Below are 17,696 nucleotides of genomic sequence, written 5' to 3' on the forward strand. Positions count from 1 at the left end.
AATATTAATCTTCTCCCTTAACGAATTTATAAAGAGAGATTAAATATTTCTTTGTTCAGTAATATATAAACTCATTGGATAGCATACCCCACTCAAAATCCTTTTTGAAGTTCTGGTGGGATTCAGTGTATTAGTGTTGGTATGCTCGCTCCCAACATGATATGCGCAGAAATTGCATTTAACGCATGCGAGGCGACATGATCGAGGCGACGGTGGGTGCACGCACGTGTTCGAAACAAACGAGAAGAAATTAAAATAACGAGTAAAAGAAATAAAAAATAGGTGCAACACGAGAACTTCCCAAGTGGTCACCCAACTTAGTACTACTCTCGCCTAAGCACACTTGACTACAAAGTTCTAATAGGATTCGGTGCATTAGTGCTGGTATGATCGCACCCGACATGTAATGCGCACAAATTACATTTAACGCATGCGGGGCGGCATGATCGAGGCAACGGTGGGTGCACGCACGTGCTCGAAATGGCCGATGGGCCCCGCACGGACATGTCGGGGAGAAGAAACGCGATGGGCGTGAGCGTGCAAGCAGGAGCGGTTGCCATTTGTAAACAAAGGAAGAAAAGAATGGGCATAAATTGAAAAAACGAGTAAAAGAAATAAAAAAGGGGTGCAACACGAGGACTTCTCAAGTAGTCACCCAACTTAGTACTACTGTTGCCCAAACACGCTTGACTGCGGAATTCTGATGGGATTCGATGCATTAGTGCTGATATGATCGCATCCAACATGTCATGCCATGCCCATAATTTTAGCATCGATTCCCTTCGGTTGTGGAGTGGGAGGGAGTTGAATGCCACTCTCCCACACCTCACATACTAAGCCTCTCTCTGTCTACTCTGTTGGACATCGACCATTCCCACCACATGCTTTACTTGTTCCACGCTTCTCTCTTAAACCCTTTTCCCAAGCTGGAATCACTCGACTTGTCCCACAATGCCTTCTCTGCCTTCACTAATCACAAATGTACTCTCGAATTACTGATTTCAATTTTCTAATCTTTCTTTTATTAAATTTCTTCCTTTTTTTTTTCTTGTTTTCCGAACAGATTTGAAGAACTTGAGAGAATTGACGCTCAACAATAATCGATTCAATGATTCAAAACTCTTACAAGGTAACTAGAAATCTAAAAACCTTCTTTATTTATTTATTTATTTATTTATTTTTAATTAAGAGAGACATGAATTTTAAATTTATTAAAAAAAAAAAAAAGGAAAAAACAATAATTTTTATCCATAAACTAATAATTTTTGTAATTTTTGTTAATTCATCTATTAATTTTAACATTAAAAAAATCTTCCTAAACTTGTTTATTTCAATTAATAAAATTCGAGTAATAAATAATTATTGTAATTCCAAGACATGTTTGTGGGTTAAGAGAAATGAGTATTATGGATCTTTCGGGTAATAAACTCAAGGGATCGATTCCTTCATGCTTAGGTAACATGTCGTTTGGGATCTCAAAAGAGTCTAAAAGTTCATATGAATCAACGAGGCTTGATTTTAAAAGTGTGTTCTTCATTGAGATTGATGTTTTGGAGAATTAGTCATGAAGATAAGTACTTGAAAGGGGAGATTGAAGTAAATTTCATGACCAAGAATAGATTAGAACAATATAAAGGGAGTATTTTTAAGTACATGTGTGGATTGGATTTATCAAATAATGAGCTAAGTGGAACAATCCCACCACAAATTGGAAGTTTACACAAGATCCATGCCTTGAACTTTTCACACAATAAATTGAAAGGGCGGATACCGGAGACCCTTCGTGAATAGGTGGTTGGCAATTGTCAATAAATCATATTTTAAATCTATATACCATGTGTCTAGCTTATGACTTTGGAAGGTTATAGACTAAATTCTCTCTCTTAGGTAATAGGTTAAGATTCCGTCACCTAATCTCTAAGCTCATCTATATCACAATAGTCTCATTCAATGTTTAAATAGTCTAGCTCATCTAACAAACACCACATCGGCATGTGACCTTGTAATTGTTCTAATTCTGGTACTGATTTCAATCAACTAAGATAATTCACTACTATACATTAGTTGATAATTCTATAGAGTAGACTCTATATTGTACAATAATCATAATCATAAAGAATCGATTCCTTATGTCTCTCAACTACTATGATATTATTGTTTGTGTATAAAATCTGCTTTAGAATACATGTCTCATTGGCTTTGAGATTACAAAAGGCTTAGAAGAATTTAAAAAGTAAAACATACCGTATTCAAAATATAATTTTTACTCTCTATATAGCACCCACTCTAGATTTGTTCCCATCTTTGACAAATACTTAGTTGTTAGGTGAAAAATAGGTAAATACTAGAGTGAGTATAAAACTTAACAAGTAGACTACTTGTAGGCTTTTAATCGTGTTTATGATGTATGTTAGGGTACCATACTCAAGTCCCAAGCATGTCATGGTTTTTTTTTCCTAAGAATCTTAGTCCTTGGGTTCTAGCCATCGATTTTGGGTCCTTAAGCATAATTCCTCTTTTGAGGACTAAGGTTTTGAATAAAGTTTTGAATTCGTAGGACGTAGACATGTGTTCTTATGTTTTGGGTTCTTAGCTCTTTATTTGTATGTCCTTGGCCCTTGGGCAGTTCAAAGAGAGTGGATTAGTCCACTTCTACTCCCTACCCAAACCCAAAGTAACTCAAAGGATCAAGAAAAGTAATTAAAGCAAGAATAAAGGTCTTAAGCAAGTCATTTCAATATCCTAAAAAATTAATTTTAGGAATTAATTTTAGGAATTTAAAATCTTTGGAGAAGGATTAGAAAGGAAAAAGTGAGAGTAAAGGACAAAAGGACATTTTTCTAATTTTTATGGATCTTTTTGGACTTTTAAGGTGCTCACAAATGGGAAAAGCCTTATTTTCTAATTTCAAGAAACTTTCCAGATTAAACTGTTGTTATTATTATTAGTGATTTACATGTTTGTTTAGTTGGCCACTTTACATATATATATATATATAGTTATTTTCTTATTCGAAAGATGAGGGAGATCGAAGAAATTCTCTTTAATACTCTAGTTACATTGCAAGGAAACTTGAAGGGTTAAGAATAATTCTTCTTCTAAAGTCTTGTTAATAGAAATTACAAAATGATTATGGAAATAATCACCATGCATGACCTTTGAAAGAGGGCTTGAGAATCTATTAAAGAATCTATTAAAAAGAGCTAAAATCCACCACAAATTTTCAACAACTTATATATTTCATCTCTTATAGCCGATCCTTCTTCATTATCATTGATTTTCTCGTTGCTCTTTGTTTTTCGACAGCAACATACATTTGAATGATACTAAAAACTCACCTAATTTCTAGCAACAAAAGTCACTAAAAAAATAGGTTCTACGTAGAATTAATAATTTACTTATTATATACTTCTTGTGACAGTGTATACTTGCACTTATTCTTGTAAGTTTTATACCATTTTATTATGTACCTTCACAAGCAATCAAATTTTTTGAGTCGTTGCCAGGGAACCTAATTTAGTTACTTTACTTGTTTGAAGATTACAGCGAGTTTGAGGACCAAAAAAAAAAAAAACCACAGTAAGCTCAATTTTCTAGTGCTAAATTTATTTATACATAATTTTCTGTTACTGAATTTTCTACTACAAAATTGGGTGTATGAACCCACCTACCAGTTTGGAATTTATTTTGGTTCTTAAAATAGAGACAACCTTTCGGGGATGGTTGAGGGAGCAAAAGTTGAGATTGACATAAAAAAATGTACATCAAGGAAACTTTGGAGTCCAAATGAATCAAAAGTTTGAAAATCCAACCGGCTAATTTAGAGAGAATCACTACTAATGCTATTCATTAGTAGATGACAGAGAAAGAGCAATTAGAGTATATGCATATCTAGCTGTGGAAGAGCTAAATTCATGCATTATTAGACCGAAAATGCATGCTACTACTTTTGAGTTAAATCCTGTGATGTTTCAAATGCTGCAAACATTGGGCAATTTCATGGACTACCGTGAGAAGATCTTTACCTACATCTAAAGTCATTTTTGGTAATTAGTGACTCATTCTGATTCCAAGGAGTGGATAGAATCGTGGTTAGACTGATCTTATTCCCTTATTTTTTTAGGGTTGGTGCTAAATTATGATTAAATACTTTAGCACGGGGAGCAATTGATTCTGGAATAGTCTAGCAGACATTTTTTTGATCAAGTATTTCCCACCCACTAGAAATGCATGGTTCAAAAATGAAATTGTTCATTTTCAACGGTTTGAAGATGAAACACTAAGTAAAGCTTGAAAGAGACTTAAGAAGATGCTTAAAAAGTGTCTAATCATAAACTACCTCATTGTATCCAAATGGAGATTTTCTAAAATGGATGAAATATTGCTACTAAACAAGTGGTGGATGATTCCGCCAATGGAGATATTTTGTCAAGGACGTACAATGAATCTTATGAGATCCTAGAAAGAATAGCATCTAACAATTGTCAATAAGCTGATGTTAGAAGCAATCCAAGAAAGAAGACCCGAGGAGTACTTGAAGATGATGTTTTCACCTCTATCAATGCTCAATTTGCTTTTGTGACAATTCTACAAAATCTAGCGTTAGGACAAGACTCAAGGACTAAAGCACCAGTTCAAACTGTTGTTGTAATGACTCAAACAACAACATAATCTTGTGTATATTGTGAAGAACACACTTTTGATAAATGTCCAAGTAATCCATCTTCAATTTTTTATGTGAGAAATCATGCTAGTCAAGGCAACCAAAAAAGTAATTCCTTCTTAAACACTTATAACTCAAGGTGGAGAAACCATTTAAACTTCTCATGGAAGGGACAAAGTTCATACAATCAACAAACGCCACATAAAGCAAACTACCCTCCAAGTTTTGGACTACAAAATCAAATGACATATGGTCCTCAATAAGCCAATACCTAAGAGAAAGATACTAACCAAGCTCAGCACGTACTGGGAACATCTCTTGAGAGCATAATGAAGGAATATATGACCAAAAAAATGATGTGAAATAGACTCAACAAGCATGCTTGTGAAATTTGGAAGTTTAGTTGGGTAAATTAGCAACTGAGTTACGAAATAGATCTCTTAGAAAGCTGCTAGCAGATATCGAAACACCGAAAAGAGAGGGCAAGAGCAATGTCAAGCAATAGAATTGAGAAGTGGGAAATAAATATCCAACATGGGAGGTGAAATTAAAGAACACAGTGACAACACTCACAAGAGACAGTTGATACACAGCAAAATAAAAAAAAAGAGGATAATACTGGACAAAAGGAGCCGAGCAAAACAATCTCCTAAAATGTAAGCAGCAGATAGTAGTGAAGAAGAGAGCAAAACATACATGCCACCACATTCTTTTCCACCAAGAATAAAAAGAAAGAAAGAGGAAGCCCATTTCGAGAAGTTCATAGATATTCTGAAGGAAATTCATATAAACATAGCACTAGTGGAGACTTTGAGGAAATACCAAATTATGTAAAATTCATGAAGGATGTGCTCACTATCCTCAAATTATGTGAAATTCATGAAGGATGTGCTCACTAATAGAAGGAAGTTTGAAGAATTCAAGATGGTGACACTAAATAAAGAGTGTAGTGCAGTTATGAAAATAAGATCACATTAAAGGAAAAAGACTCAGGCTCGTTCTCTATTCCTCTATCCATTCGAGGAAAGGAGTTAGGTAGAGCATTATGTGACTTGGGGAAAAGCATCAACTTAATGCCTCTATCCATTTACAAGAAGTTAGGGATCGGTGAGGTTAGACCAACTACAGTTACCATCCAACTAGCTGATAAGTTCATCACTTATTTAGAAGGAAAGATCGACATTTTAATTCAAGTGGGTTAATTCATATTTCCAGCCGATTTTATTATTTTAGACTATGAAGCAAACGATGATGTACCAATTATCTTGGAGAGACCATTTTTAAAGATGGGGAGAATAATAGTAAATGCTACAACCATAACATTAAGAATGGGTAACTATAAAGTAGAATTTAATATCAATGACGTTCTGAAATATCCCATAGAGGCAGAGGAATGTTCAGCAGTCTATGACCTAACACAACCAGTAGAGGAGGAATGGGATAGTTGGGAATGTGAGCAAGAAGAGGACAACAACGGGAGTAATTTCACTTAAGAATCGATAGTTTTAGATAAAGTCAACAGTGCTTTTGATCACTAGAATTAGACAGAAGAAAGGGTTAACCGATGAAACCATTTTTCGAGGAACCACTTGTCACGACCCGATATTTTACTATGAGCCGTGACTCAAAAGACAATGTCTATGCAAAGAAAAAGTAGATAAGGTGTAAAGGCGAAATCATTTATTCCTATAACCGAAAGTTTCAATACAAAGATTCAAACAAATGAAAGTTCCAGAAAACAAAAGATGTGAAAATCTAAATGCAAAAGAAAAGATAGAACTGACGCTCCGGGACATGCATTCCTCTATGACAATTAACCCCTCTGATCACGCCCTACCTCGACTCAATGCCTCACTGTAATAATCCGAAAATAATAAATAAATAAATAAATAAATAAATAAATCAATTAAATAAAAATAAAAATAAATAAATAAATAAATAAAAAAAGACAGCAGCAGCTTGAAGCTGCTGCCATGGAGAACGGAAGAATGGACAGGTGGATTGAAGGGAAAAGAAAGAAAAGAGAGGAAGATGGAGGTGTGGGATGAAGAAGGGTGGTTTTATTTTGTGTTAGTGTTATGGATGGTGGTGGTGATTGGCGTTGGCAAGGCCAACGAGGAAGCACCAAATAATATCGAAGAAACAGAGGAAGAGGGAAACAGAAAACAGAGAATGTTATAATTCCTGTTTTCCGGAAAAACCTTAGGGTTCTTTGGCATTTGTTGTGACAACGTGCAAACCTGAGGATGGGGAGACGATTGTGAAGGCTTTTCAGCCATTGAAGCTCTGAACTAAGCTGATTTAAGCGGTTGTCGCAAAGGTAACGAAAAACCCATATCACCGAACCTTTAAATCTCGATATCTTGGTTCATATTGTATAATGAGTTATGAAATAGGGCTTGTTAGAATCGTAATAAGGAGATCTATAAATTTGTAGAAGGAATCAGGATGAAATTCGAATCGTAGAAGGAGGATATGGCTTCGGGATATAGTAGTTATTAACATAAAAGATGGGAAAATTTCAGAAAACGCAAGGAAGAAGAAGAAGCGCGTGCACTACACGCAGGCGCGTGAGGGTCCGTGACTGGGTGTGCTCCTGACGCGTGGGACAGACACACCGAGGATGTGAGGGCGCGTGAGGGCGCGTGAAGCATCATTTCTGTTCCCGGTTTGTCCCGTTCGATTCGTTTTGACCTGTTCTACCTAGATTGACCTATACTTACCTTGAAAATGGTGAAATATAGGTCTAATTGAAAGGAATTGTGTTGAAATACCCTATTAAATGTACATTCAAGAGAGAAAGGGATTCGAAACCAGGTAAGTAGCATATTGATCTTTGAACTAGTTCTTAACTTGTTTTACAACATGTAAGTATGTTGTTTACTTGATTAAGAGCTTAGTATATTATGATGAGCTTTGATGATATTGAGTGTTTATTGTATATTGTGACTGCTTGCCTGTGATGTAAGCATGATATAAATGATTGCCAGAATGTTCTATGTGTTGAACATGATACATGTATGAAAGCATGCAGTAACTGTAAGTATGTTATGCATGTTAATGGAAAGGTTATGACTCTAGGATATGCTTATTGGCTATTGAGCTATGGCTTATTTATATGAGTATGATAGTCTACTAATTTCCGCGGAGTTCCTGGTCAACGCGCTGTGTGCTAAGTCAGGGAGCATGAGTACTCCTGACCGTTGGTGTATGAGATAAACAGGCCGCCAGAGAAATTAGTAGACAGGCTGTATTTGACCGAGAGCGAGTCTTACATACGAGTCCGAAAATTCTAGATAAGCATATCAAAAGAGAGTCAGTAACCTAAGTTGGAGGTAGCTGAGATACCTCATTAATGAATAGATGACCCTAGTAAGAGAAACTAGGAGTCAATGACGAATAAAACTTAAAAACATTTGCTATGCTAAGCTGGAGGTAGCTGAGATATCTCATTAATGAACAGATGACCCTAGTAAGAGAAACTAGGAGTCATTCACGAATAAAATTTAAAAACACCTGGAAAGATTAGTTATGAATTCATGAAAGATAAAGTTGGCTACTTACTGGGTAATTTAATTACTCATCAAAATTATTTTCAACTTTTCTTTCCAGATTTAGTTGATGCAGGCCAACCGAGGACGAGGACGAGACCAGCGGGCTAGAGACTATTTAGGAATCCATGTATGTGTCTGTTTTGTGTACTTATGCTTTCGCTGTCAAGAATTTACTTCGGTTGTTTTAAGTTTAAATAGCAGTTTTAAATGTTTTNCAACGCGCTGTGTGCTAAGTCAGGGAGCATGAGTACTCCTGACCGTTGGTGTATGAGATAAACAGGCCGCCAGAGAAATTAGTAGACAGGCTGTATTTGACCGAGAGCGAGTCTTACATACGAGTCCGAAAATTCTAGATAAGCATATCAAAAGAGAGTCAGTAACCTAAGTTGGAGGTAGCTGAGATACCTCATTAATGAATAGATGACCCTAGTAAGAGAAACTAGGAGTCAATGACGAATAAAACTTAAAAACATTTGCTATGCTAAGCTGGAGGTAGCTGAGATATCTCATTAATGAACAGATGACCCTAGTAAGAGAAACTAGGAGTCATTCACGAATAAAATTTAAAAACACCTGGAAAGATTAGTTATGAATTCATGAAAGATAAAGTTGGCTACTTACTGGGTAATTTAATTACTCATCAAAATTATTTTCAACTTTTCTTTCCAGATTTAGTTGATGCAGGCCAACCGAGGACGAGGACGAGACCAGCGGGCTAGAGACTATTTAGGAATCCATGTATGTGTCTGTTTTGTGTACTTATGCTTTCGCTGTCAAGAATTTACTTCGGTTGTTTTAAGTTTAAATAGCAGTTTTAAATGTTTTACTTGATGTTTTTGGAAATATTTTTTTAAATTTATCATTGGTTGTCGGAGTTTATTATCGAGGTCAGTGGTAACTCCTGTGAATCGCGTTGACGCTGAGCGGGTGTTACACTCACATACCTGAAAGAAAAAAATAAAGATAGCAGGAATGAGTATAAAATTATACCCAATAGGCCACCTACTTGTAGGCTCTCATCGCATCCTAAGCTTAACAGTCAATCACGGGTTTCTCATTGGCTCTAGGACGTCTGGTTCTAATCTTAGACCCTGGATGCCCCTTGGGACCTCTATTGTTCTTCGTCCTCTCATTTAGTACCTACGAGTTTTTTATGCTAAGCTGGACTGACCGGTATCTCTCTACGAGGTGCTACCTTTACATGGCTAACTGAGACTACATGGTATTTTGTGTGCTAAGTACCTCCTAAGCCCGTAATAGTCCCCCTAGGGGGGGTGCAACCCAACCCGTTTCCATGCAGGTAATGGGCTATACTACGTGGGGTCACGTTTCCCATGCGAAACGGCTAGGATCAGTAGGAACTGATCGGTACCTCTGGTCCTCCCACGAAACTATAGACACCATTCAGACCATTAACAGCTTAAAAACATCTCTAAGGTACTATGTTTATCGTGGTGATCTGCTAAGCTCTTAAGGAAAGGATTGATCTAAGCTCAGTGACTGGTCACTCTAATCTTGGATCCCTAGGCTCATTCCTAAGACGTTTACTAAATATTATAGCATTTCCTAAACATTATAAAGAGGGAGCAAACATCAAGAATCTGATACATTATACAGTTTATGCAAAATAGGCAATTATGCTCAACGGGTGATAACGTTCATCAACACCCAGAACACAGAGTTCACAATTTACCCATCCTTCTTTCAGCATGCATAAATAATACACACTAAGTAGAAGCATAAAACATGTTTAACGTATCATGGAAGCATATATAACTGGTCATACAACATGTACTTTGCAACCTAAGCTCACAACATAGAAAAGTCCAATCACATAAGGAAACTAATCTAGCATGCATGCATACCAAGGTGATTTCTACCAGTATTTCTTCCTAAGTTCCGTGTGGTGACCTACCTGGTTGACGCGTGCCCTTTTGCTAGCGTCTCTGTATTCGTAAGGTGTCCAAAAATATTGATTATCCTTGATTAGGTCCCTATTCACATAAAAATATTATTCAAATAAGAATTGGGACAAATAGAAGGTAAACGGATGCAAAACGAGCCTCCCACGCGGCCTCACGTGCCGACCAAATGCCAGCCACGCGAGGGAAAGGACACCATTTGCAAGCTCACGCGCGATGGCCATGCGTGGACTGCTTCATGCAAGGTGTCCAAAAATATTGAGGTTCCTATCCACATAAAAATATTATTAAAATAAGAATTGGGACAAACATAAGGTAAACGGACGCAAAATGAGCCTCCCACGCGCCCTCACGTGCCGATCAAGCGCCAGCCACGCGAGGAAAAGGACACCATTTGCAGATTCACGCGCGACGTCCATGTGCGGACTACTTCATGCAGTCACGGGTCAGGTCAGTTCGGTCAGCGGTCCGGTTTGCTGCGGTTTGGCCTGGTTTCTGTTGGTGACACGTGTCATCATTTCGCTGGAGTTGCCTCACTCCAGCTGACGCTCGACGCATGTCGCCGCCTGCCAAGCCGCGCTCCACCGCCCACCGCCCTTTTTTTCGTTTTCCTTTTCTTTTCTCACTCTCTTGCAATCCGCAGCCCTTTTTCGATCCACCGTTTTCAAATTTTCATATCTTTTGATCCGAAGCTCTAATAGAGATGGTTCCTTCGGCAAAGTTCTAGATCGTGTTAAGGGCTACGTCTTGGTATTTTTTTTTCGTGATTTTAGCCTTAACATAGAATAAGATTTGATCCATAGAAATTCGCTTACCGTCTCGGACGATTCTCGAATTTCTGCCAAGTTTCTTCACGAAGTCAGGTTCCCTAGATGAACGTATTCAAACATTAGGTCCCGATTCATAAAGGTTAGTCTCGGAAATGGAAAACATTCAAGAACTCACCTCAATTCTCGACGAAGTCTCACCAGCGGCTCCTCGATTCTCCAAAACCCTCTCCTAGTCTNTTTTTTTTTTTTTTTTTTTTTTTTTTTTTTTTTTTTTTTGCCCTCTATTAAGGTTCCACTTGGACCCTTTAATAGGTGGAGGGGCAAAATGACACATTTGCCCGTCCGTGGGCTTGAGCCGATTTATTTCTTTTTTTATTATTAATTTTTTTATTTCGGCATTACAAACTCTCCCCACCTTAGGGACTTTCGTTCCCAAACGTTGGAATCTCTTGAAAGAGTTCGGGATGGGCTTTCTTCACCTATTCTTCTCGCCTAGGTTACCTCTTCTTCATTGTGGTTACCCCATGAGACCTTCACCAAGGGAATGACTTTGTTGCGCAATCGCCTGGTGTCGCGAGCCAGAATTCTGTTAGGTTTTTCCTCGTAAGACAGATCTTCCTGAAGGGGAAGTGTTTTGTGCTCGATCACATGGGTAGGGTCTGGAGTGTACTTTCGCAACATGGGCACGTGGAACACATTGTGTACGGCGACAAGGTTCTTATAGGCCACAGCCCCAACTCGCTCTAGAATTTCGAAGGGGCCTATGAATCTTGGGCTCAATTTTTCCCTCTTTCCGAACCTCAACACTCCTCTCATAGGGGCTACGTTCAGGAAGACGTGGTCGCTCACCTCAAATTCGAGGTCCCTTCTACGCAAATCTGCATAACTCTTATGACGCCTCTACGTGGTGAGTATTCTCTGTTTGATTTTCTAGACCGATGCATGGGTGACTTGAACTAACTCTGGTCCTAGTAGTTGCTGCGTGCCTACCTCCTCCTAGAACACTGGTGTTCGACACCTACGCCCATACAACGCCTCGAAAAGGGCCATCTAGATGGTAGCTTGATAACCGTTGTTGTAGGCAAACTCCATCAAAGGCAGGTGTTCGTCCCAGCACCTAGAGAAATCTATGACACAGGCTCACAACATATCTTCTAGTATCTGATTCAGCCTTTCAGTCTGCCCGTCCGTTTTAGGGTGGAACGCTGTACTGAATCTCAATTGGGTTCCTAATGCTTTCTGGAAACTTTTCCAAAACTGAGAGATGAACTTGGTGTCTCGATCTGAGACTATGGACACTGGCACCCCCTGCAGGCGTACTATCTCCATGATATATAACTGAGCCCACCAATCCACTCGATATGTAAACTTGCCTGGAATGAAGTGACCTGTCTTGGTTAGTCGATCCACAATCACCCAGATTACATTGTACCCCTACTTAATCTTGGGCAAACCTGAGATGAAGTCCATACAAAATGCTTCCCATCTCGATTGAGGAACATTCAAGGGCTGTAGCAATCCTGCTGGACGTTGTCTCGGGGCCCTTACCTGCTGGCAGGTTAGACATCGACTTACGAAATCTGCTACGTCCTTCTTCATTCCTGACCAACAGTAACATCCTTTCAGATCCTGATACATCTTTGTACTTCCAGGGTGGAATGTATAAGATGTATCATGGGCTTCAGTCATGATGTCCTTCAGGTTTCTCTCGTCACAAGGAACGTACAGGCGATCTTGCCACCGCAGGTCCTCGTCTGAGGAGATAGAATACCCAATTGGTCTTTTTGCTTCAGTCTAACTCAACACTTTGTTGAGATGTTCATCAGACCTCTAAGCATATATGACTCATTTTCTGAGGGTGGGTTATATGGTCATCTGTGCTACCTGAGCGATACCACCCTTAACCACCACATCTATCCCAACTCTCTTCATCTCATCTTGTAATTTCTCTTGATTGGTGATCATCGCAGAAGTATGAATGGCTTTCCTACTCAATGCATCAGCTACGACATTGGCTTTTCCTCGATGGTACATGATTTCTATATCGTAATCCTTTACCAGTTCCAGCCATCGTCTCTGTCTCATATTGAGCTCCCTCTACGTGAACAAGTATTTTAGGTTCTTATGATCAGTGAAGACTTGAATTTTTTTCCCATATGGGTAATGTCGCCACGTTTTCAGAGCAAACACTACCGCTGCTAACTCGAGGTCATGTGTGGGGTAGTTTCATTCATATTCCTTCAATTGTCTAGAGGCATACGCTATCACCTTACCTTTCTGCATGAGCACACACCCTAAGTCTTTCCCTGATAAATCACTGTACACCATGAGGTTGCCTGACCCATCTGGAGACTATGAGGACTGGCGCTATCACCAACCTCTCCTTAAGTTCTTGGAAACTCTGGCTGGCCCTTCTTGGTTAACTGAGTTAGCGCTGAAGACAGCTTGGAGAAATTCTGGGCGAACCTTCTATAGTATCCAGCTAGCCCCAGAAAACTCCGTACTTCAGTGACTGTGATTGGCCTTGGCCACTTCATCACTGCTTCTATCTTAGTTGGGTCCACTGTGATCCATTTACTTGACACCACATGACCCAGGAACGCCACATCAGCTAGCCAAAACTCACACTTGAAAAACTTCGAGTATAGTTATTGGGCTCTTAACACTGCTAGGACCTTCCTCGGGTGCTCCTCATGCTCTGCCTTTGACTTAGAGTATACCAGAATGTCATCAATAATAACTATAACAAAAGTATCTAAGGATTCCTTAAACACTCTGTTCATTAGCTCCATGAAGACTGCTGGTGCATTGGTAAGGCCGAAGGACATAACAAGGAACTCGTAATGCCCATAGTTACTCCTAAAGGATATCCTGGGTATATCCTCTGTTGGGTTTTATGTCCTAAAACTTGCAGTTTTTAAATAAAAACATGTTCTGTTTTTAATAAAATTATTATTGATGTTTATTCAGTAAAGATTGTTATTGAATAAAGTGAATGTTACGATCATTAATCTAAATCCAATAAACTAAGAACACTCTCGCTATAGTATGATTACTTGAACTATAGGTAGAGACATAAGAGTGGATCAAGTTCAAGTATACAGTCAAAATGATCTATAGTATAGGGATAAGATTGAGTACCTTATTTTGGGGACACTATGGATGCGACCCACTTTTGTATATGATATAAACAATGTGATCACTAAATTGTACATGTGGAGACATGTGATTCGGGGCATCCTATGCAATGAGTATTGCATAAGATCAGACCATGAAGAAAACTACTCTCACTTTATAATGCCGTTTATTATTGAGACTGAATTTTTCACTCGATGACCTAGGTAACTCGATCTTAATCCTGAGCTAACTATGAATTTCTGTTTATTCGGAATTATCCTTAGATTTGTATGGGTGAGAGTGGCTCGAGTTCGCCGACTCAATAAGCCTCCCATTTCAGGGGTAAGACTGGGTGAATAGCTGGGGACATAGAGTGTAAGATGAAATTTACTCCTACCTGCTTTTAGGGATAGTAGAGAAGTTGTTCCCTTAAGTACTAACTCCAAGTCTTGAACAAGGGGCCCCACCCTCTCATTGGCCGGAGAGGGATTCGGTTTGGTGGTTGGACCACAAACCAATTGTTCATTAGAGGATCAGTGGGACTCAAGGAACAAGAAGTAACTTTAGGGGTAAAATAGTAAATTGACCCAGCTATAGTTACGAACAACCTGTGAAGGATCGACTTACTAATCGTGGTTATATCAAATGGACAGAAAGATATCTATAATGAGGGGAGTGCAACTATTAGGCTATAGTGGAGTGTCCTAGTAGTTAACGAATGTTAGTTAACAAGGTTAATGAGTTTAGTCGATTAATCTCAGATCGTTGGAGCCCATGATCTGTAGGTCCATTAGGTCCCCCTACTAGCTCATATCGGACTAAACCATAGAACAGTGTGACGAGTGAGTTCGAAGTGTTCGAATTCAAATTAGGGAATATACGCTAAATATATACGATATCGCATTTTGTTTTAATTATGAATTAAACAAAAAAGAGAGAATTAGAGATATTTAAATAAGATTTAAATATTTTAATTATGAATAGGGATTCATAATCAATGTGTCGGAATTGATTGGGATTGGCATTTTATTTAATGTTAAATATTAATTAAATTGTTTAATTAATCATTTAATATTATTTTGATTTGAAATTAATTATTTAAATTAATTGTTAATAAAAATAAAGAAAGTCAAAATGTTTCACCTAATAGAAAAATCCATGTGTGAGTGAGTGGAATATTGAGTGTCAATATATGGTTTAACCAAACTTGCATGTTTGCCACATAATCCCATAAATTTGAATGGAATTTGAGTGTCAAAATAGAAAAATCCATGTTTGAGTGAGTGGAATATTGAGTGTCAATATATGGTTTAACCAAACTTGCATGTTTGCCACATAATCCCATAAATTTGGATGGAATTTTGAGTGTCAAAATTTGGTTTAACCAAACATGCATGTTTGCCAAATAAACCCCACAAATTTGAGTGGAATTTTGAGTGTCCAAATTTGGTTAACTCAAACTTGCATGCCCACATAATCTCACAAATTTGAGTGTCAAAATTTGGTAATCTCAAATTTGCATAATATTGAAAAACTTTGAGAAAATCTCTCAAAACTCTCTCTTACATATACTAAATTCCTATCAAGTTTAGTCACTCATCGGATTCTACAATCTCGTTCTAAGGCCGGAGAACGGTAGGGAAGACACTAGTGGTGGTTCGAAGCAGGTTCGTGAGGAAAAAGGAATTTGAACTACAAAAGGTTAGTATTCAAACTCATTGAGTTTTAATGCGTTTGAACATGCTAGCTAATTTACTATAATTAATGTACTTAAAGTGTCTAAGATTTAAATTGCTTCCGCACGTGTTATAGTAACACCATCATCCTCATCTCTGATCCTTAGCTGATGATATTCCGACCTCATATCAATTGTGATGTCCCACATTGGTTGGGGAGGAGAACAAATCACTATTTATAAGGGTGTGGAAACTTTCCCCTCGAGGACGCGTTTTAAAGCCTTGAGCGGAAGCCCGAAAGGGAAAGCCCAAAGAGGACAATATCTGCTAGCGGTGGATCTGGGTCGTTATAAATGGTATCAGAGCCAGACACCGGACGATGTGCCAGCCTTCTCGTTGTTCCCCGAAGGGGGGTAGACACGAGGCGGTGTGCCAGTAAGGACGCTGGGCCCCAAAGGGGGGTGGATTTGGGGGTGGTCCCACATCGATTGGAGGAAGGAAAGAGTGCCAGCGAGGACGCTGGGCCCCGAAGGGGGGTGGATTGTGATGTCCCACATTGGTTGGGGAGGAGAACAAATCACCATTTATAAGGGTGTGGAAACCTTCCACTAGCAGACGCATTTTAAAGCCTTGAGGGGAAGCCCGAAAGGGAAAGCCCAAAGAGGATAATATCTGCTAGCGGTGGATCTGGATCGTTACATCAATCTTGGAGAAGACCGTTGCTCCCTGTAGTTGATCAAACAGGTCGTCAATCCTTGGGAGGGTACTTGTTCTTTATGGTGACCTTATTCAGCTCTCTGTAATCAATAAACAGATGCATGGATCTGTCCTTCTTTTTGACAAACAGAACAGGGACTCCTCAGGGTGTTATGCTGGGTCAAATGAATCCTTTGTCTAAGAGCTCTTATAGTTGTTCTTTCAATTCCCTGAGTTCTGTAGGTGCCATCCTATAGGGTACCTTGGAGATTGGCGCGGTTCCCGATTCTAGATCGATCTCGAAATCCACTTCCCTAGTAGGGGGAAAACTTGGCAAATCCTCTAGAAAGACACCAACGAATTCTCTGACGATGTGAACTGATGAGAATGTCCGCTCGTTACTATTGTCTAAGGTCACACTAGCTAAGAATGCACTTGCGCTGTTATGAACCATCATTTTAGCCTTCAATGCTGTGATGACGTTTGGGGATCTCTTAGAAGTGGCTCCCTTGTATGTAAAGTTATCCCCTGACGGAAGTCTAAGGGTCACTACTCGAGTCTCACAATCTATTAGAGCGCGATTCTCGCATTGCCAATCAATACCCAAGTTAACATCGAAGTCTTGCATACTTAACACAATCAGCGTAGCTTCTATGACACGTCCCGACACTCTTACACTACCACCCTTAACCCTATGAGTAGCCATCAATAGCTCATGAGAAGGAGTGGACACTGACAGGGTGATATCTAATGGTTCCTTTTTTAAGTGTGCTAGCTCTACGAATTCCTCAGAAACAAAAGAATGGTAGAACCAGAATCAAATAATACTGAGGCCAAATGACTAAAGACGGGTAGCGTACCTGTAACAACTCCGTGAGGCTCGTTAGCTCGCTTGACTATGATTACATGGGCTACAGCTCGACCCTGTTGAGGTTGGGCACCCCCGGCGTCTCTGGTTCTATGCTGCAGGTCAGTTAGTGGGCTGATCCTTCCTCTGAGGGCAATCTGCTACAAAGTGGCCTGCTTGGCCACACTTGAAACATGCATCAGTACCGGCTCTGCATTCCCCCCTGTGAGGATGCTAACAATTGGGACAAAGGGCTCTGTTCTGTACCGAGGCTCTCCCTTGTCTATCAGTACGACCTTGGGGCTTTCTACCAAGTCCTGGGGTGGTTCTGGTCTGTTTTCTTCCCTTGGACTGTAGTGCGGGGTGTCTGGGATGACGCTGCCCGCAACTTGTCGATGCGGGGTGCATCGATGAGGGTCGCTACTCCAATGGCTTCTGCATAATTAGAGGC

At 39.3% G+C, this 17,696-nt stretch overlaps 1 non-coding gene and 1 pseudogene across 1 annotated transcript; both read right to left on the bottom strand.

Annotated features, from left to right (window-relative positions):
* Positions 1-279: 279 nt before the first annotated feature.
* Positions 280-398, bottom strand: LOC111782697. Its single transcript, XR_002813179.1, has one exon. It is a non-coding gene; the product is annotated as a 5S ribosomal RNA (ribosomal RNA).
* Positions 399-622: 224 nt separating this feature from the next.
* On the bottom strand, positions 623-741 carry LOC111782794 (annotated as a pseudogene).
* Between the last annotated feature and the right edge of the window lie 16,955 nt (positions 742-17,696).

The sequence above is a fragment of the Cucurbita pepo genome, chromosome LG01 (genome assembly GCF_002806865.2).
Source record: "Cucurbita pepo subsp. pepo cultivar mu-cu-16 chromosome LG01, ASM280686v2, whole genome shotgun sequence".
Classification (NCBI taxonomy): Eukaryota; Viridiplantae; Streptophyta; class Magnoliopsida; order Cucurbitales; family Cucurbitaceae; genus Cucurbita; species Cucurbita pepo.